This window comes from Arachis ipaensis, chromosome B8, assembly GCF_059453495.1.
Source record: "Arachis ipaensis isolate K30076 ecotype BB chromosome B8, ASM5945349v1, whole genome shotgun sequence".
NCBI lineage: Eukaryota > Viridiplantae > Streptophyta > Magnoliopsida > Fabales > Fabaceae > Arachis > Arachis ipaensis.
The window spans coordinates 123,708,353-123,731,439 of NC_142443.1; the positions used below are offsets into that span (position 1 = coordinate 123,708,353).

Here is a 23,087-nt window from a genome sequence, read left to right on the forward strand (position 1 = left end):
TCATGTTGATTATATCACGAATAAGATTGTCAATAATTAGATTGAATTTATATTTATTATAAATTTACCTTAAATTAATATATAATAGCAATTCTCTTCTATTATTGTTATGTATTTTTCTCAAACACATAAAATTATAAACTAATACAATGGTAAAAACACGTAAAAATAATCAGACTCCTTCTTGTGAGGTAAATTCTATTCCTAACATGAGAAATCATCAAGAACCAACAGAAATTTTGAACAAGTACATACTAATTATTATTTTTACCGTTCTTATTTTATGAATTTGTTCTCACTGTTGTATTATTTTTTATTAACGCAACTTTATATTCACTTCTTTGATTAAAAAAATATTTTGTAATGTTAATTAATTTAGTTATATAAATTTATCTAAATCCTAAACCCTAAACCCTAAACTATAAACCCACAAAATTGAAACTTTTTTATATTATTTGATTTGAAAATATGTGTGAGTGGTTTTATTCTATCATGTAAAATAAAAATATATAAAAAAAAGAGAATGCCTAAGGTGGCTAGGTAAGGATGATGAGCATATATGATATGATTGGGCATCCTGGCAAAAAGAAAGAGGTAAAAGGGTTTAGGGTTTGGTCATTCACTCCTCTCTCACTCTCGGCTGTGACTCACTCACTCTCACTCCATTGTTGTTCTGCCTTCTATGCCCCTGTCGTCTGTTCTTGGCAACCGTTTTCTCTGCCGGTCGCCTACGTTTCCTTCGTCTGATCGACTTCACCCACAGCTGCACGTAGTTCTATTCTCTGCGTTGCTTCTCTTTATTCTCGCAGATCTGCTCTCTCTTGTGCCTTGATGCCTTGCCGTTGTTCATCATGCTGCCACCATGCATCGTGTTCCCAGCAGTCTGCTTTTTTGCGCACACAGTCGCACACGTCCCTGGGCTTGTTCCAAGGCGGGTGACAATGACACATCTCTCATACCTCGACTTTGGTTACAGTGAATTTGAATTTGTAATTTGATGAATGATTTTTTATGTTCTAGATTTGGTTGTTTATTGTGAATTTTAATTTGTCGTTTGATTAAAATCTTATTTTTATCTTTATTTTTACATCTTTGTTATTTTTTTTTTGTTTTCACCGTTACAGTGAACATCTCACATTGAAGGACAAAGTGACTTTAGATTCATTAGTTAATTCGTTTGAACAATTGACTCAACTAGTCCAATCTCTTATTCAGCGATTGAAAAATAATGTCAGCTCCCCCTCTAAGGTGTTTAAGATCTTTGGTTCTAATTCTAAGACTTTTAATCAACAAAGTAGTGCATCAAATAATCGATTGTTGCTATGCTCTATTGAGATGGCAAAGACGAATCTGTCCATTGCTAAAAAAAGGAGAACAGACTCACTTGCTCCAATTAATGTTCTTGGATTAGAACTACTTATTGCGAGTACTAAGTAATAAGTGGTTTATTATTATTATTATTATTATTATTATTATTATTATTATTATTATAATTTTTTTTTTTATATATTTAGTGGGTGCAAGTGTGTTTTAGACCAATAGCTTCAATGGGTTTGGACGATACTGAACTTGCAATTGCAGCATACTTGTATAGTAATCTCTTGATGGATAAGTAAGTAAACTCAATAAGAATATTATTTTTTAACGGTGTTGTGAATTTGTTTAGCTATTTTTATTTATGTTAATTTATCTTTGGCAGCTATGAGAAAGATGTAAAACCCAGAATTTTTGAAAAATCTTATTATGGGTGGATTTCAAATTTATTTATTATTAGATTTTATTTTTTAGAAATTATTTCATTGAGAATAATTAAATCAAATTTTGATAATTAAAATGAAGATTTTACTTAATTTGATAATTTTTGAGTTATTTTCTATATTTAAATTATAACGTTAGTGATTATGAAATAATAAAAATTTTATATGATTTGTACTAAATAATTAATATTTTAAAATATTAATACTGATGTTTTTGAAAATAAAAAAATTAATTATATTATCTCTAATTCTTGAATTTAAACATTTTATTAAAAATAATTTATAAAATTGATGAACAAATAATACTTTTATACATTATTATTATTGGATTAAAATTTATTTTTAAGTATTACATTATCTTTATTTTTATTTAAAATTATAAAATTACCCCCTAAACCCTAATTTTTGATCTAACCCTAACCTTAACTACCCAACCCCCATACCCACACCCTGCACACAGACGCACACTAACATCACACACACCAGCAGCTGCAAAGTGAAAGAAAGAAAGAAAAAAAAAAAAAAAAGAAAGGGAAGGAAGAAAGGAAGGGGGAAGGGAGAAGGAGATCCGAGAAGCGAGAGGGCCGCCACGTGTCCTGCTACTGCCGCCCTCACGAGTCCGCCGAACCCGCCACGCCTCGCCGCCAGCTGCGCTCCATCGCCGTTCCGTCAACGCTGCATCCCGTCGCGTCCGTCGTCGCCATTTCCAAGCGTCGTCGTCAAATCGCCAAGGGAGAGAGAGAGACGCGATGAAGGTGAGAAAGAGGAGCTAGCGTCGCTGTCGAACTGTTACGGAGCCACCGGAGCCGTCGCGTCGCCGTTGTGTCTTGCCTCTATCGTCGCCGTGAATCGCGAACAGAGGAGACCGAGAGACCAAGAGGGAAGAGGCGATGAACGAAGCCGTCACTGAAGCCTTGCCCGTCGCTGCCAGAGGCGTGGAGGAAGGGAGGCAGAGCCGCGAGATAGAGGAGCCACTGTGACTGTCGTTGCTGCCGCGGGTGTGGTCTGCCGTCGAGCTGCACGCCGCCACTGCCGTCGGAAACCGCCGTTAGAATCGCTACTGTTTTGGTGAGCTTTTCCCTGTTTCTTCCTTGTTCTGCCAATTCACTTTTACTTTGAAGCTTGTCACTGAAATTGTTTGTGTTGAATAAAGTGGTTGTCGTAAGTTACGTTGCCGCTGCCGTTACTGGAGGTAGTTGCTGGTTCTGTTTGAAGATTGCTGCTACTACTGGAATCCCCCCAAATCGGAGAGGAGAGGAGGCGTTTAACCTCGTCGCTGTTGCTGCCATGGAACAGGTGCTGGAAACTACTAACGGAGCAGGCTGAGTCACAGTGATTCTGGCTGCCAAGGACGGTTCTGTGGCTGTCGGAACCACCGCTGAAGGTTCTGTCCTTTGGTTCAGTCAGTATTCTTTGGTTACAGTAAGTATCTCTGTCTTGAAACCTTCCCCGTTCATATCCCGTTATGTGTTATAAGGTTTTTGCAATATTAATATTTTTTTAGGATTAAGTTATTGGGGCCACATGTTGCGAGTAAGGGTTGTTTCTGCTACTGCAAAAGTGAGCGAAGCTGTGATTCCAGCTACCGGTAATTTCGGGTTGAGAGAGAAGGTTCCTGTGACGCGTTTGGTTTATGTGTTCGACGAGTCGAGGTAGGGGCCTTTTTCGCAAAACTAAACTTATTCATCTGGAATTGTTATATATGGATACTGATATGAGAAATGTACCTTTGGTAATTGTATAAGTCTTGTGTATTGTTTGATTGTTTTGGATGGATGTGAATGCTTGTTGGACTGGACTACTGTTGGCTTTTGTGAAATGGACTGTTTTGAAGTGTTTCTTTAAAGTTGTTTCTTTAAGGTTTTGGAATCGAGTTTAATCCGTTGGAAATTGATTTGAGTTTGAATTGGTTTTCTAGAAATATGAAAATGGTACGCACTTTTAGATCCAGCTTGATTTTGAACTAATTTTGGGTTTCGGACCGTTGAAAAGGATTGTGGAATGGTTTGGTTGGGACCCGAAAAGGGTGGCAAAGTCCAAGTTTTAGGGGAGGTGTTGCCGAAATTTCTATAAAAATCTTAGACTTTGTTTGAAAAGTTATTTAGAAAGGCTTGGATTTGAGAAATTGTATTATTTGATTTATTAAGAAAATAGTTATGTTTTTTAGTTTAATTTATTTAAGAAAACTATGTCTTGAGTTCGATTTATTTAGAAAGGAATTACTTTACCATTTTGAATCACTGAAGAAAGGTATTATGTTCTAATATTGATTTTAAATATAAAAGGGCTTATGCTTTTAGTTAGACTTAAGGATTTCGTTCAGAGGAGCTTTTAGTGATTTTAAAGGAAATTGGACTTTTGATTGAATAATTGCGTTTGTGACATTTTGGAAGAAGTCAGAGAATTGGTTTTAAGAAGGAACCTGGAAGTGGTTTTGATTTAAATGGATTGGCTCCGTTTCAAGTGAATTGGTTTTAGATTGGGTTGGGACTTGTGACTTTATATGATTCATTTTTATAATAAATTCTGTTTCTATTTACTTAAACCAAGAATCTATGATTTTAAGAGTTTCAATCAATTTTTAAAAAATTGAGATAGGTTGTCATTCCCTAAAGTCTTGAGACTCTGCTGAGAAAATTCTATTACCAAATTCTGTTTTAGGATGACTGATTCTTGGATCTTTCAAAAGAGATTTTTAATTTGGCCTAGTTGCTGAGTCGTTCGGAAGTTTTAGAAGGATGTTGTGGAAATATGGCTTGTTTTGAAAGAGGAAATTTCTTTTGAGAAAGAAGGCTTATAAGCTAGAAGTGATTTGAAAAAGGTGGATTTTTGAAGTTAAGACTGGGATGAATTGAAATTTGATTTCAAAGAAAAGTGATTTGATAAAAGTGATTTATGACTTGAATTATGATTTTATGAGTTTTACGATGTTGGATGGTGGAAGTGCTATTATGTTATGAGCCGGAATGGCTGTATATGATAATGAATTACAGCTGATTGTGGAATATGTTATGAGTCGGATGGCAGAGTATGAATATGAATGATTATTGAGTTAATAAAGTGATTGCTGCACTTCCAATTATCTGAGATACGAGTTTCCCTGGGTAAAAGCAGTGGTTAGCCACCGGACATTGTGAAAGTTCTGGATGAGCTCGCCCTTGTGGAAAAACACCAGTGTGGGTGTTGTGTGATTATGATTATGATTGTGAATAACTCGAGTTGGGGATGCACGACAGAGGGACAGTCCAATGGTTAGTTACCAGGACTTGTCGGGTTGGCTTTATAACTGACAGATGAGATTCATCAGCCACTAGGACATGCATTCATCATATGCATCTATGTGATATTTTTTGGGTGTGCATATTGTACTTGGTTTGCGTATGTGATTAATTGTGTTTAATTGTTAATTGTTCTATTTGATGTAACTGCCTGTTTCTGCTTGAACTTTTCTACTTGTGTTTGCGACCGAAACTCTGTTGGATTGTGATGGATTGGTTGTGGATTGAATTGTTTGGGCCTAGGGCTGTGACTGATTATGAGATGGGCCGAAGGCCGTGGTTGGTTTGTGTTTTGGCTTAGAAAAGTATGGGAAATTAAACTTTAGAAAGGCTTTCGGATTTTTGAAGAGTTAACAGTTTTCTCTTCCAGAAAGAATTTTGGAATTTTTATATTAAATCTTTGATTTTGAAAAGATGCATAGGCGATTATTAATCACTGTAACGGTTTTACCTTCACATATCCTATTATAATAATTATCAAAAATCCTCTTCTAAGGACCCTTTCGAGGATGATGTTCTCACCCCCCTACAAATTTCCCTTTTCAGGATATGGGCGTTGAAGTCACCAAGAGTTTACCTAGTTGTTGTCGTGATGTTTTGTGTTGCCTTAGTTATTATCTATTATTACCTTGCCTTTATCTTTATACATTCTGTAAGAGGGATAGGAATTGTATTAGTTAATGTTTGTAAAATTATTCATATATATATATATATATATATATATATATATATATTTTCAGGACTTACAGCTCGCAAAGATGTATTCAGGAGCTTGATGCCAGGAAAGCCAATTGATTTTCTTGTGCTAGACTTAGTAGCAGATATGATGAAGACAAAGTTGACCAGAGAAAAGTGGTTATTGGTTTTTACCTACAACTTTTGCGGTAAGCATATATGAGTGTATATTAAAATAATATTGGTAGTTGTTATTTGTATTGCGCATATAAACAAGTGGCCAAAATAACGTAGATGTCAGAGAAGATAAAATTGGATCCCAACCATCTGCCGTCTTGTATCACAGATGTTTATTTGGGCAAAGTTGACTGCTTAAAAAGAGTAAGTTTATATCATTTTTAAATTCAAATTAGCAAATATTGGTATAAAATAAATTTAATAACTAAAATGATTTTCTCTTGATTAGGTGTTTATCCCTGTACCTGAAACTATTCACGAAGGTCATGAACACTGGTATCTCGTAGTGATCGATCGTGTTAAAAGACAAATCATTTTGCTAGACCTATTTTCCATTAAGAAACAATTCAAGCGAAAGAGGATAGCCTTGAAATTAGTAAATATATTTTCTTTTTTTTTTGTTAATTATATAGATATATGACTAAAAAAGCAAATTCTGACATAGACATAAACAAACCATTTATTTAGACGAAGTATTGGAAAATCGTTTATTCTATAACTTTGAGACTACTCCAAATCTAATTTCTTCATTATTTGAATTTGAAGAACCAAAAGGCCTTCCCACCCTCGAAGTTGTATCATAATATCATATAATTAATAGTTATTGATATAAAATTTATGCAATTATATAATACTCTAATATATCTTGCTCGATATGTAGGAATGACACGGGTGTGTGGGTTGCAAGTTGGGTAATAGCTTGTTTTGAAGATGATAACTTTAACATAAAGATAATATTATAGACTTTTTTTTCGTTATTCTTTCTTTTATATTTAGGTAGTTAAGCTTAATGTGTAAATGTTAATATTTTATTAGGTATATTATGGGAATCGAACGAAGATTGCAGTCTCATTCGTGTCGAAGAATTATAAAATGATCGAGTATTGGGCAAAAGAAAAGCCTTTGAAAATTTTAGAAAGGTGTATAATAATTACCATCGTGATGATTATGAATTCCCACAAGATGGTGATTATTATAATGGTGATCACCATCGTGATTATTATGAATTTTCACAAGATTAGATTTATAGCATTCATACAGCTTTCTAAGATTTTCAAAGGCATTTCTTTTGACTCTATACTCGATCATACTATGATTCTTCGACATGAGTGAGACTGCAATCTTCATTTGATTCCCATCATCAAACTAATAAAATATTAATATCTACACATTAGGCTTAACTACCTAAATATAAAAGAAAGAATGACCGAAAAAATTAGTGTATAATATTATCTTTATGTTAAAATGATCATCTTCAAAACAAGCTATCATCCAACTTGCAACCCACACACCCGCGTCATTCCTACCTATCGAGTATATATTAGAGTACTATATAATTTCATATCAATAACTACTAATTATATGATGTTACGATACAATTTCGAGGGTGGGAAGGCCCTTTGGTTCTTCAAATTCAAATTGTAAAGAAATCAGATTTAGAGTGGTCTTAAAGTCATAGAATGAACGATCTTCCAATACTTCATCTAAATAAATGGCCTGTTTTTGTCTATGTTGCTTTTTTAGTCATATATCTAGATAATTAACAACAAAAAAGAGAATATATTACTAATTTCAAGGGTGTCTTCTTTCGCTTGAACTGTTTCTCAATGAAAAATGGGTCTAGGAAAATGATTTATCTTTTAACACGATCGATCACTACGAGGTACCAGTGTTCATGACCTTCGTGAATAGTTTCAGGTACAGGATACACACCAAATCAAGAGAAAGTAATTTTAGTTATTAAATTTATTTTATACCAATATTTGCTAATTTGAATTTAAAAATGATATCAATTTACTCTTTTTAAGCAGTCAACTTTGTCCTAATAAACATCTGTGATACAAGATGGCAGATGACTGGGATCCAATTTTGTCTTCTCTGATATCTACGTTATTTTTGCCACTTGTTTATATGTGCAATATAAATAACAACTACGAATATTATTTTAATATACACTCCTATATACTTATCGCAAAAGTTGTACGTAAAAACCAATAACCACTTTCTCTGGTCAACTCTGTTTTCATCATAGCTGCTACTAAGCCTAGCACAAGAGAATCAATTGGCTTTCCTTGCATCAAGCTCCTGAATACATCTCTGCGAGCTGTAAGTCCAGAAAATACTATATCCTCCTCAAAGCTGCCAAAGATAAATTAACATAAATAAAAATAGCTAAACAAATCCACAATACCGTTTAAAAATAATATTCTTATTGAGTTTACTTACTTATCCATCAATAGATTACCATACAAGTATGCTGCAATTGCAAGTTTAGTATCATCCAAACCCATAAAAGCTTTTGGTCTAAAACACACTTGCACCCACTAAATATAAAAAAAAAACTGTTATTATTGAAATAATAATAATAGTAAAAAATTACTTATTACTTAGTACTCACAAAAGGTAGCTCTAATCTAGAAACATTAATTGGAGCAAGTGATTATGTTCTTCTTTTATTAGCAATGGACAAATTCGTCTTTGCCTTCTCAATAGAGCATAGCAACAATGGATTATTTGCTGCACTACTTTGTTGATTAAGAGTTTGAGAATTGGAACCAAAGACCTTAAATACCTTAGAGGGGGAGCTGACATTATTTTTCAACCTTTGAACAAGAGATTGGACTAGTTGAGTCAATTGTTCAACAGAACTAGCTAATCAATCTAAAGTCACTTCGTCCTTCAATGAGAGATGTTCACTGTATCAGGGAAAACAAAAAAAAAAAGTTAACCATGATGTAAAAATAAAAATAATAATAAGATTTTAATCAAACGACAAATTGAAATTCACAATAAACAACCAAATTTAAAACATAAAAAATCCTTCATCAAATTACAAATCTAAATTCACCGTAACCAGAGTCTAGGTATGAAAGATGTGTCATTGTCAATGTCACCCGCCTTGGAACAGACCCAGGGACGTGTGCGGTTGTGTGCGCAAAAGAGCACACTGCTGGAGACACGACACATGGTGGTAGCATGACGAACAACGGCAAGGAATCAAGGTAGAAGAGAGCGAATTTGCGAGAATAAAGAGAAGCAAGCAGAGAACAGAACTACGTGCAACTGTGCGTGAAGGCGATCAGACGAAGGAGACGCAGGCGACCGATAGAGAGAACGGTGGCAAAGGACAAATGGCAGGGGCGCAGAAGGCAGAACAGCGATGGAGTGAGAGTGAGTGAGTCACGACCGAGAGTGAGAGAGGAGTGAATGACCAAACCCTAAACCCTTTTCCTCTTTCTTTTTGCCAAAATGCGCAACATATCATATATGCTCATCATCCTTACCTAGCCACCTTAGGCATCCTCTTTTTTTTTATATATTTTTATTTTATATGATAAATAATACCACTCACACTTATTTTCAAATAAAAAAATATAAAAAAGTTTCAGTTTTGTGGGTTTATGAACGGCAAAAATGGTTTCCCTTTTTTTTTAGATAAATTTATATAACTAAATTAATTGACATTACAATATAATTCATATTTTTTTAATCAAATAAGTGAATATAAAGTTGCGTTAATAAAAAATACTAGAAGAACATTGAGAACAAATTCATAAAATATAAATAGTAAAAATAATAATTATTATATACCTATTCAAAATTTCTGTTGGTTTTTTATTATTCTTTATGTTAGGAATAGAACTTGCCTCACAAGAAAGAATTCGATTATTTCTACGTGTTTTATGTTAGGAATAGAACTTGCCTCACAAGAAGGAATTCGATTATTTCTACGTGTTTTTACCATTGTATAAGCTTAAGATTTTGTGTTTGAGAAAAATACATAACAATGATAGAAGAAAATTGCTATTATATATTAATTTAAGGTGAATCTATAATAAATATAAATTCAATCTAATTATTGACAATCTTATTCGTGTTATAATCAATATGAATCACACAGATTTTATTTTTAAATAAATCATATATTCACCCAAAATCAATATTATATATAAAAATTACAAGTCTGAATAATAATATCACCTAGAGTAATAATAGGTTTTTATGTTAATATCTACTATAAATAATTTTTAAATAAAAATAATAAGTTTTCAGTTATATATATTTTAAAAATATATATATATTTATTACTAAAAATTATGCTTCTATTTTCACGTAGATTTGAATACTAAAATATACTATGAATAATGTCTAAATAAAAATACTAAATTTTAAATAATATGTAATTTTAAAAAAATAATATATTTATTATTAAAAATTATATATTTATTGTCATGAAGATTAATAATAACTTCTAAAAATAATATCTACTTTAAATAATAAATTTTTTTAAATTATACTCATAAAAGATACACATGCTTTGTAATTATATGATTTGATATAAATATAAAATAATAAACTCTTTTTAAAAGATTATTTTTCAAAAATAAAGAACGAGTAAACAAAAATTAAAACTATATATAAAGACATATTCTAACATGTTATTAGCAAATTATATTCACAATGTTATTCTAATTGTGTGACATATATGTTTGGGTATTTGAGATGGGTGATGAGCGAGAATTATCTAGACCACCTCAAGGTAGCGAGAAAAAAAGAGACACAAGAAAGGATAACATTAATGTTATTGATAACCAACTCTTACATCATCCGTACTTCAATCATATACGACACATACCCCAATATTTCTATTCTATGTATCATGTTTTTTATACTGCTGCAGTATATTCTAACCAATCTTCGACAACCATGCATCTATCGCTACACAACCTATTCCCATCATCATTTATCGTACATCCAACTGTCACAGTTTTTCGACCTCCTACTCTCTTATATCCTTTTTAATCTAGTAATTCAAGAGATACAGATGAAATTCTTAAACTGCTAAAGTCTCCACAACATCATCAGTCTGACTCTGGTACAAATAAGAAAGCATCAAAGCATACAAGTGTACGTGATAAGAAGATATCTACGGCCAAGTGAAGAATTATCTGGAATCGACATTTGTCTGAAAATATGGTTAGTGTGAATACTGTCTCCATTAAAGACAAATTTTCAAAAAATAAAAAAACTACACTGAGGACCTCACACAAATCTCTAACCGAGGAGTGAAGAACGAATGATTGACGGTTTAGAATTCAGAATAAATTTCCATTGCAAGTATAGTTTCTAAATCAAGTAATCATCATTTCTTACAAACGTTTTGGTTGTCACAAGTAAGAAACCCAATAAAATTTATAAACCGAAGTATTCAAACCTCGGGTCGTCTTCTCAAGGAATTGCAGGGAGGTGTTCTTATTATTAGTTATGGAAAACAGTGTTTTTGGGTTTTGAAAGGTTTGAACAAGGAAAATAAATAGCAGGAATTAATAAATTAATCTCTAATAAAACTCTTGGCAAGGTATGAAAATTCGGAAGTCCTATCCTAGTTATCCTTATGAGAATTGAGTTTAATCCCACTTACTTAACTTTTACGAAAGCAAGGGAAAGTCAAGTGGACTAATTAGTTAGATCCCCAAGTCCTAGCCAACTCCTAAGGAAAGACTAGAGTTAGTGGAATTCAATTCAATTAGCAAAAATAACAATTAACAATCACGATAAGTTTGATAACTCAAGAGCCTCCTTTAATCAATTAAAGCCAAGAATATAAAAAGCTAAATAAGAATCATAAATCTGAAATACCTCAATTTATATCAAATAAAGAAAATCCTAACATGAATGATTCATAAGCCAATTTGGCAACATAAGTAATTAAATAAAAGCATTAAAGTATCTGAAAGTAAAGGAGAAATATAAAGTAAAAGGAATATTGAACCTGAGAGGAAGTTGAAATAATAAGTTGAAATAATAAGAAATCCTAATTCCTTTAAGAGGAATCCTAATCCTAAAACCTAAGAGAGAGGAGAGAACCTCTCTCTCTAAAAATTACATCTAAACTATGAAAAGTGAATAATCGAATCCCCCTATGAATGGATGCATTCCCCCACTTTATAACATCTAATCTGTGTTTTCTGGTCTTGGATCTGGGCCAAAAGGGCTTCAGAAGTCGCTGGGGGTGTTTTCTGCAGTTTCTGGTGCGTGGCGTCTATCACACGTCCGCGTGGGTCACGCGGTCGCGTCATTTGGGAGTTTTCCTTATCACGCGTTCGCTTCGCTCATGCGTACGCGTCATTTGTGTTCTGCTCAAGGCACGCGTTCGCGTCAGTCACGCATCCGCGTCGCTGTCTTTTTGCGCTGGGCACGCGGCCGCTTCGTCCATGCGTTCGCGTCGCTGCACTTTTCTTCAAAACTCCATTTTTGTGCTTTCCTTCCATTTTTGTATGTTTCCTTTCTATCCTTTAAGTCACTCCTGCCCTATAAAGCCTGAAAGCACTCAACACACAAATCACGGCATCGAATGGTAATAAAGGATGATTAATTTTAATGTTTCTAAAGCATAGGAAACATGTTTTTCACATATATCACATAATAAGGAAGGAAAAGTAAAACCATGCAAATTACATGAATAAGTGGGTGAAGGATTGAATAAATCACTTAAATTGAGCACAAAATACATCATAAAATATGGGTTTATCAACCTCCCCACACTTAAACAATAGCATGTCCTCATGCTAAATCCAAGATAAAGAATAAGGTAAGGTTAAAGTGGTGGAATCTCATGCAATGCATTCTATTCTAAATGCAAACTACCTAAATGAGTCATGCAATTCTAGTTATTATTCACTTGTATATAAAGCTTACATGTAGTTAAATTAATTCATATCCCCAAGGAATCATATATGCATAGCCAAACCTTAGATAATGTTAAAGCACTTTTACAATTGAGATGGGTAAAAATATTTCACAAACTTGCAAGACAATTAACAATTAAGCAGAGATATTTGGTGATGAGCTATTGAACCTTCACTAGATTTGTGTTTACTCTCTAGTCACTCAGTATTTATTGGGTTAATCACGCTATTCTTCTTTCTATTATTGCTTTCTAAAATTTTGTTCTTCATCTAACCAATCAACAAATATGGAATACAGACATACAAAAATCATGAGGTCTTTTTCAAGGTTGTAATGGGGCCAAGGTAAAGGTAAGGGTATATGTATAAGGCTAAGTGAGTTAATAAGTGAATCCTTGATTAGTCTAAGATCTCACCTAACATACATACTTTATATAATTTTAAAGTTCCTTTACCTATTTACCCAAAATTTTTCCACTTTGTATTGCAAGCTCATGCATTAATTTTAATTTTTGAAATTTTGTCCCATGTGCATTGACTTTTTTTATTTTGCATTTGGGAAATTTTTGTATCCCCTTGAAAATATTATTAATTTTTTTTATCAATGCACATGGTAATTTAATTGTTTTGATTTCACATGAGCGTGCTTCCCAATTTTTGTTTTTGAAACAACTTGTTCTTTTTAAATTCCTACTTTGTTTCTATCATCCCATATTCTCATAAAATTCCCCACTCTGAAATTGTACACAATATCTATCTTAAGCTAACCAAGGATTCAACTTGGTATTTTTATTTTGTTCTTCTGCTTAAGGCTAGTAATGTGATTATAGAACAAGAGGGGATTAAAAAGCTCAAGGGGGCTAACAAGGGTGATGTAAAAGGTAGGCTAATTTGGGATAAGTGAGAGAAAATTCAAATTATGCCCTCAATCATCTCTTGGTATGCATCTATATTCTATATTGGACATATAGATTAAAACAAAGTAAAGAACATCAGAATGAAAAAGAAGGGCAAAACACACAGGAATGAAATTTATGGTTTGAATGTAACCATACAATTAAACTCAAAACTCACAGGCTGTGTGTTCTCTAGCTCAAAAATCATATATCAGTTATACATGTCATGCAAGTAGAATTCAAGAGTTCCCATTATTCTCAATGTAAATATTAGGGTGGCTTTTAAAATCTTAGTGTTCCTCCTTGATGAAATGTTGTTAACTAACTAACATGTAATGCTATATATACAAGGTGTGTGGATTGTTTTAAATTACTAAAGTTTCTAGTTTACTCCTTTTATTTTCAATTAAACCAAACTATTATATGCTAAAAGGGTAAACTACACTAATTAATCCACGTATTCTATAGCTAATAAGTTTAGAATTACAAACTAAGCTAAATGTCTAAGATATAAACTAAAGTGCAGAATGCGGAAATACAGCAAAAGAATAATGTGTAAGTACTGAAAAATAAAATAAAGATAAAAATACAAAAAAATAAACAAAATAAGATAAAAAAGAGTCTGTAGTGGTTCACCAAAAAGATAGGCCAGGGATGGCGACCTCCCCACACTTAAAATATAGCATCGTCCTCGATGCTCACTCAAGCTGGGTGTGAAGAAGTGTCATCACCGGAAGGATGGGCTGCTGGAGTCTCTGTGGTGGCCTGAGGGTCTGCAGACTGGATAAGTGTAAGAGGATCTGTCTGCTGCAGTGGAGGCGCTGACTGTAGAGGAATCTCTGGGTCTACGGCCTGAATTTGGTGTGGCTCCGCATGCTGTGGTGCAGCCTGCTCTGGTCCTGCCTGCTCAGCCTCTCTCTGTGCATGTGTCTCCTCCTCATGCTCGTCCGCCTCCTCCTCAGATGGCTCTGATGGTGTGTCAGGCTTGGAGGGGATGTCGCCGCCGGATCGGATCATCAACTTGAGGTACTCATAGCGTCGCTTGTTGCGACGCTCAGATCTCTCATATCGTCGCTGGTTGCGGTGCTCCATCTGGTCCAGCTGCTGAAATAAACGATGCACGAGGTGGTAAATGGTCTCTGAGGCAGGTGGAGGTGCAGTGGTGGTAGCTGGTGCAGCAGTGAAAGAAGAGGGGGCAGCTGAAGGTGTGGCGGTCTCATCAGAAGCAGTGAGGAATGGAGGTTTGTGACCTAAAGCCTGAAAATTCCTGCTGTGAGGGATAATCTTCTTGCAGTCTGCAGCAGGTGGCTTCTCATCAGCAAGCTCCCAAGGCACGTTAGCTCGATGGCCTAGCTGGGTGACCAGATAAGGGAAAGGGAGAGTGCCTCTGACATGGACCCTGGCCATATAGTACCGGATGAAACATGGAAGGTACAGGTCCTTACCCTCCATCACACACCAGATGAGGGTGATCATAGCAGCGGGCAGCTCTGTCTCATAAGTGCTCGGCATCACATAGTTGCTCAAAATCTGGCGCCAAAGCCGAGCCTCATCATTCAGGTAAATCAGCTTGATTCCCTTAGGAATCACTGTGTTCTTTCCCATGACCCAAGGGACAGTAGGATCAAGAGATATTCTCTGCTTGACAGCATCCCAGTCAAATCTTATAAAGTGCATGTCTTCTTCAGCCTTTTGGTAACCGTCAGGCTGATCTGATTTAGGCTGAAGGTGGAGGATGTCCTCAATGGCTTCCTCAGTGACCAAAATCTGTTTCCCTCTGAAGTGCACTGCATCTAGGGAAGTCTTGAAATAGTTGTAGTAAAACTCTCTGACCCAGGAAGCATTGACCTCTGTCAAGTTTCTCTCCAAGAAGAATCAGCCTCTCTGTTTTATTTGTTCGGAGGTGTACTGCTGTAGTTCTTTTGGAATTTTCAAAGTTCTTTCCAGGTACAGGTTTTTGGAAGTGGCAAACACTGGATACTTTAGCTTACAGTATCTGTTTACAAATTTAACTGGATCATTGGCAGTGAAGAGCTGGTCAGCCTTCTCCTGCGGGGTAAAGTGCTTTTCCCGCCAGGAGTCGTCATGCATAATGTCGAGGATGGACATAGAGGATTCACCTCTCTTCCGTTTGCCAGTGGTTGCTTTGCCTTTTCCTTTGCGCTGAGGGTCAGACATCCTGAAAAGTAGAAATTCCAGGATATAAAAAGAAGGAAAACAAGTAGGCAAATAGGATGTATCAATGTAAGCATAAAGGCAAACGAGCAGTAGAATTAAGAAATGAGTGAAATATATGTACATTTTGGACTATATTTGAGTGAAAGATCTGAGGTGAAAAAAAAATCACAATCCAAAATATAACATAAGTAGAATTCATGTTAATTAGGAAAAACAATAATCATGCCTTGAGTTAGAAAGTTAAAGTAGTTAGTTAAAAACCAAAAAGAGAAGTTTGAAAGTTAGATCGGTTAGGATTGAAAAAGAGGTTAGAAAGTGGAAATCAGTGAGTTAGGAGAAAGGAAATTAAAGTGAGTGGCACCATAAATGTTTCCTAGGTAACAATAAATTCACAAATTTAAAGAATAATCAACTCATATTTAAGCAAAAATTTCAGTGTATTGATGATAATTCAGAAGGATAGAAAAGTTTCAAAACTAACATGAAATCATCAATAGTGCAGGTTATTAACTAGGGGATCAAAAGGAATAAGAATGCTAGCCCGGGCAGGCATGAATTGGTTTAGTTGTAGCCAAGTAAGGCAAAATAGTAAGTTACCAAACTCAATACATAAAAACAATTTGCAGAAAATTGGGCAGCATTCCGGCTAAAATTGGATGATTTCGAGTAATAAATAGCAAGAAAAATCAGTTCATTTAAATTTGAATAGAGCTGCAAATAGACACAAATAACATGAACATGAAAGAGCAGTGTAACAGCAGCAAGAAACATGGAAGACAATGTATGAACAATATGAATATCACAGCAAAATTAGAATTGTGAAATAGATAAAACAGGTAGTAAGAACGGCACAATTATCAGGCCTAAATCCACTAACCACATCCTGGCTACCTAACCACCTAGAATCCACTACAAACATGCATCTCTAACTAGCCTAATTCGAACATAATCTGAAAAATAAGCAAATAACTACAAGTGATAGAGAAATTGGCGTTCGGCGGAACCTGGTATGTGTAAGAGCAGAGGTGAGGGCAGAAAGATGGTGGTGGTGATGCGGCGGCGCTGGGAGAGGGGCACGGCGGCGCGGTGGCGGAGCAGGGGCAGTGGCAAGGGGCTTCGGGTTGGGGTTAATAGTGGAGAGGGGGGTAAGGAGGAAGGGGGCGAGGGTGGTGATGCTGTGGTGGTGGTCGGTGGTGGGAGGCGGCGGTCTGAGGTTGGCCGCGGTGGGGGCAGTGACGAGGAGAGAGAAGAGAAGAAGGGAAGAAAGAAGAAAGGGGGGTTGGTATCGCGGCGGGTTTTGGGTGGTCGGGGGTGGTGCGGTGGTCGCGGTGGTCGGAGCTGGGTGGTTGGGTGCGGTGGTGGTGGTTGTAGAGGAGGGAGGGAGTTGCAGAAAAGAGAGGAAGAAGGGGGGTTATGGGGCGCGACGGGTAGGGTTTCGCGTGAAAAGGGGGTTAGTGATTTTGAATCCACGCGAACGCGTGGGGCACGCGATCGCGTGACTAAGGTGAAATGGGATTGACGCGGTCACGTGATTGACGCGATCGCGTGGGTTGAGTAAAAGATGGATGACGCAGACGCGTGAGGCATGCGACCGCGTCGCTGTAAATTGTGCTAAACGCACAATTCCAGCGTCGTTTCAGCGCAACTCTCTGTTTCCATTTAGGGGGCCATAATATCCACGCGACGCGGACGCGTCGCTCACGCTTTCGCATGGGATGAGTGTTTTACAGGTGACGCGTTCGCGTCAGGAACGCGGACGCGTGGGCCGTTTTGTGCTAAACGCACACCAGTTGCACGATTCCAGCTCAGATTTTTGGGCGTTGGATCTTAACGCCGATTACCAGGTCACGCGTTCGCGTGAGTGACGCGGACGCGTGGGAGGCATGTTTTCACAACTGACGCAAACGCGTTAGCGACGCGGTCGCGTGGAACAATTTGTGCCAAAGGCACGCCTCCAGCCACGCTTTCGCGTGACTTTCTGTTCACTTTTTTCTTCCTAATGCACTTGTGACGCGAACGCGTCAACGATGCTTACGCGTCGCGTGCAAATTTTTTTTATATGTAATTATGTAGTATGCAATGCTATGAATAATATTCAGGTTCAATGAAAATAATATAATATAAAAACAAACAAAACGAAATAAAATTGAAACAGGAACGATCATACCATGGTGGGTTGTCTCCTACCTAGCACTTTTAGTTAAAGTCCTTAAGTTGGACATTTGATGAGCTTCCTGTCATGGTGGCTTGTGCTTAAATTCATCCAGAAATCTCTACCAATGTTTGGAATGGCAACACCTCCAGGGTCCCAAACTAGGCATGTAAAGCTTCTGAGTAGCTTCAAACAGATTCTCAGGCTCCCGGTGTGATGAATGTCAGAATAGATTCCAGGATCCCAAACTTTGATTTTAAATCCGCCTTTGTCTTGATCTATATTCTTCCATCCGGGCGGTTTAAAAATTGTATTCTCACCAAGATGACCAAACGTCTTCTGAGACCCATTCAATTGAACTTGGTACCAATCCGTGCACTTCGAATTGAAGCGTGGAACCTTATTGAATCTTGCACACCAGCTCTGAGCACGAGCCATTTTCCTCTTACTCTTAAAGCCGCAGAGAGCTCTAAGCTGGCCATCTGTTTCAAGCAAACCATATTCAAGTGGAAAAGTAAAGATAAAGGTTAAGGATTGTACCCACTTGAAGCTTGTATTAGGTGGTAATGGCCTTGGGATAGGTGTTTCCAGTGGTTCTGTAAGCTCTACTCCCTTGTATTCTTCTGCGAATTCCTCCACTTCTTTGCAAAATTCTTCAACTGCAACTGCGTCCTGATCAAAGTCTTCTATGTCTTCCTCGTCACTTAAGTCATACGTTGGAGGTTGAGAGAAATCTAGCTCGACGTCATCTTCGTATTCACTTGGATACGGTTCTTCACGATCAAGGAGTTCAGTTGCGGATGTAAGTGCGTGACTAGGAGAGCTTGATTCATGATCATCACTACCTATGGAATCAATTTCTTGGTCTGTTCCGTCCAATTTTTCACAAGGTATATGCATTAGAGGTTGTGCACTATCCTTCCTGGCATCAAATTCGAACTTCTCAGCGGAATCCTTTACAGTTCTCGATTCCCATGGAGGTTCAGCATCTCCTAAATCTTCAACCACTTCTTCCTCTACAACTATTATGGCTTCCTCCACTTGTTCCAATACAAAGCCATGCTCCTCATTGTCCACCGAAGTTTCTAGTGTCTCCTTCATGCTACACTCTTCTTTTGATTTTCCACATGTAACCATGGGAGTACTTTGAGTGCTTAGATGTCGGGAGGCTATTATATTTACTACCTCGGTTAAGGCAGTAGTGAGTTCCAGTACGTCCCTTTGCATCTTCGCTTGCCCTCGAAGAAGAACACGAAGTTTGTCATTCATTGGAGGTTGGGGCGGATATGAGGGTTCATAATAGGATTGTGGTGGTTCTTGGGAGTAATTGGATTGGGATTGTGGTGAATAAGGGTCACATAGTGGTGAATGGTGAAAAGGAATTTGTGAGTGTGGTGGTTCAAAGCTACGTTGAGAGGATGGTCTATAAGCACAGGGTGGGGCTTGTTGGTAATTACAAGGTGGTCCACCATATCTATCAGCTTGGTATGCATTGTAGAGTGGTCATTGCCCACGATATCTTGGGGGGTGTTGTTGCCTAAAGGGTTGATCAGGTCCTCTTGGCTCCATCCATCTTTGATTGCTTAGACCTTGATGCATATTCCTGTTATAGCTTCCACTCCTTTCAACAAATTTAGAACCAAACTCAAAGCGAGATGGATGAGAATTCATAGTAACTAATAGAAATAAAAGGGAAAAACAAAAACAAATAAACAAGTAAAAGAAAAAAAATATTTACAATAACCAATAATAAGGCACACATTTGCAATTCCCCGGCAACGGCGCCATTTTGAAGAACGAATGATTGACGGTTTAGAATTCAGAATAAATTTTCGTTGCAAGTATAGTTTCTAAACCAAGCAATCATCTTTTCATACAAACGTTTTGGTTGTCATAAGTAACAAACCCAATAAAATTTAAACCGACGTATTCAAACCTCGGGTCATCTTCTCAAGAAATTGTAGGGAGGTGTTCTTATTATTAGTTATGGAAAACAATGTTTTTGGATTTTGAAAGGTTTGAACAAGGAAAATAAGTTGCAGGAATTAATAAATTAATATCTAATAAAACTCTTGGCAAGGTATGAAAATTTGGAAGTTCTATCCTAGTTATCCTTATGAGAATTGAGTTTAATCCCACTTAGTTAACCTTTACGAAAGCAAGGAAAAGTCAAGTGGACTAATTAGTTAGATCCCCAAGTCTTAGCCAACTCCTAAGGAAAGACTAGAGTTAGTGGAATTCAATTCAATTAGCAAAAATAACAATTAACAATCACGATAAGTTTGATAACTCAAGAGCCTCCAGTTAATCAATCAAAGCCAAGAATATAAAAAGCTAAATAAGAATCATAAATATGAAATACCTCAATTTATATCAAATAAAGAAAATCCTAACATGAATGGTTCATAAGCCAATTTGGCAACATAAGTAATTAAATAAAAGCATTAACGTATCTGAAAGTAAAGGAGAAATATAAAGTAAAAGGAATATTGAACCTGAGAGGAAGTTGAAATAATAAGTTGAAATAATAAGAAATCCTAATTCCTTTAAGAGGAATCCTAATCCTAAAACCTAAGAGAGAGGAGAGAACCTCTATCTCCAAAAACTACATCTAAACTATGAAAAGTGAATAATCGAATCCCCCTATGAATGGATGCATTCCCCCACTTTATAACCTCTAATCTGTGTTTTCTGGTCTTGGATCTGGGCCAAAAGGGCTTCAGAAGTCGCTGGGGGGCGTTTTCTGCAGTTTCTAGTGCGTGGCGTCTGTCACGCGTCCGCATGGGTCACGCGGTCGCGTCATCTGGGAGTTTTCCTTATCACGCGTTCGCTTCGCTCATGCGTACGCATCATTTGCGTTCTGCTCAAGGCACGCGTCCGCGTCAGTCAAGCGTCCGCGTCGCTGCCTTTCGCGCTGGGCACACAGCCGCTTCGTCCATGCGTTCGCGTCACTGCCTTTTTCTTCAAAACTCCATTTTTGTGCTTTCCTTCCATTTTTGTATGTTTCCTTTCCATCCTTTAAGTCATTCCTGCCCTATAAAGTCTGAAAGCACTCAACACACAAATCACGGTATCGAATGGTAATAAAGGATGATTAATTTTAATATTTCTAAAGCATATGAAACATGTTTTTCACATATATCACATAATAAGGAAGGGAAAGTAAAACCATGCAAATTACATGAATAAGTGAGTGAAATATTGAATAAATCACTTAAATTGAGCACAAAATACATAATAAAATATGAATTTATCAAGGAGCAAAAGGCACTCTTAAAAAGAGTACACCAAGTGGATATTCTATCTGCATGCATACCCTAAACAACAAAAAGGCCGAGTACAATAAACGGAGAATTGAATGGCCATCTGTAAGTTTGCATATCACAAGAATTCGCGTCGATCATCTAAGCTTACAAAACTTAGTAATTTCACCAATTTTTTTATTTTGCAGTGGATCCCGGTTTTATTTAAGCCTCCTGCATACATGAATTTAGATGACTAAGATATTGAAATGGCAACCTACGTGTTTGCACCAAATAAAAGAAGGTTACATATCTCATTATCTATCTATTAAAGCTTTAAAAAATAATACAATATTAATATGTTTCATGTTTATAGTGATGAGGTATTGACGACAACAAACAAATTTAGCGAAACTCGTGACAACTTCAAGTCATTAATTTCTAAAGAATGGGTGCATCGAGATGTAAGTGCATAATTAAGTTACTAACTCTAGCATACTTTCAATTCTTAATAAATTTCTTAATTACCACATAGGTGTTGAATTTGGTGGCTACTATGTTAATCGTGCAGGAGAAAAGGAATAGGATTTCAAACACACTGGTATTTGCCAGTTGTGTTTTCGGTGCGCCATATCTTTTTCAGGCTTGTTATAATTTTTATTTATTTTATCTTATTGTATAATTGGTGTCATTGACTTAGCCCCTAACTATTAATTTCAGCAATTCATACTGGAATGTGATACCAAAATTGAAATTTTGTTAAAAATATTATCAAAAAGAATTCGTGAAAAAAGTTGATGAAGGTATAAAAAAGGTTTATGATTTATTGTATTTTTTTCATTGTTTATTGGCCTTTATTTTTATGAATTAATCTAGACTTTTTATTTTAAAATTTTTTGTATCTAGTAATATTCTAATACGCGAAAGTTGGTACTAGAATTTTTTACCTGTTAACGAGAACAACACGCATTTTTATTTGGTTGTCTTTTATTTGTGCAATCATCAAACAATTCTGCTAGACTCTCTACCGATTGTTTCAAATAAAGAGGGAAAGAGATCGAATATTGTAAAGCTGATAAATCAAATTTCTCCATTTTTACTTTTATGACATCTTTTAAAAATTTCAAATATCATCCTTTATTTAATTTTTTTCCCAAATTGAATAGGCAAAATATCTGGAAGATATACTCAAAAATGACTCATTCTATAAATACAACACTCTATTTAGGCAAAGTATATTTGATTTTACATTTGTGGGTACGCTAGAAATAGGAGAACAAGCTCCTGGCTCGTAATGAATATCTGTATTTGTATTTTTCTCTTTGAAATATTTATCTGCATAAGCTAATCACGTCTTATTTAACACAATAATGATTGTGGGGTATGGGTAGCAACCTGGATGACAAACTACAAAAAGACGTATAATTATGCAATAAATGTAATTTCTTTTGCTGAAAAAAATAGTACCTCATTTACTAATGTGTATGGTTTTGTCGGTAACCTAATATATTTATATTTTTTAGGTTAATAATGGTACAAGGATGCGATTTGCATTGGATTTGATTCTAAGACCCCACAACTTGATGCTGCATAATGTCATTGACTCTGCTACCAGGAATTACAATAAGTATAAACAAAAAGAGTCAAACAAAAATTAAAAATTCGTAATTGTCATGTAGTCATGTTTGATTTATATTAAGAGGTGTTAGTTTCATCTCTTTTACTTAAAACAAATAATTATGCACTATATTTTCTATGGACTTTTTTTGAAAATTCATGTTTCTGTCTTTAATTCAATTATATTTGAATTTAGATGAAACTTAATTTTTACTCTAGCATTTCTATTCCTAGAACCACTTCTATGTTGTAAGCTAGGCAAGTCCTCATATTTAGAATATTATTAAAACTTACTAGCAAAGGATAAAACTCATTCAAATAGAAATAAAATTTATGAATCTCATCAATTTAAAATCTGAAGTCACA

At 35.8% G+C, this 23,087-nt stretch overlaps 1 long non-coding RNA gene and 1 pseudogene across 5 annotated transcripts; one reads left to right on the forward strand and one right to left on the reverse strand.

The window, feature by feature from the left end:
• Positions 1-2,212: 2,212 nt before the first annotated feature.
• On the forward strand, positions 2,213-8,695 carry LOC107614286 (uncharacterized). 5 transcript variants are annotated; one of them, XR_015896478.1, is made up of 6 exons: positions 2,213-2,825; positions 2,911-3,179; positions 3,262-3,409; positions 5,776-5,919; positions 6,005-6,091; positions 6,177-8,695. It is a non-coding gene; the product is annotated as an uncharacterized LOC107614286 (long non-coding RNA). The 5 variants fall into 5 exon arrangements; XR_015896477.1 differs by having other exon boundaries at positions 5,776-6,091; XR_015896476.1 differs by having other exon boundaries at positions 6,005-8,695.
• Positions 8,696-10,781: 2,086 nt separating this feature from the next.
• LOC148549711 (uncharacterized) lies at positions 10,782-15,710 on the reverse strand (annotated as a pseudogene).
• Positions 15,711-23,087: the final 7,377 nt, after the last annotated feature.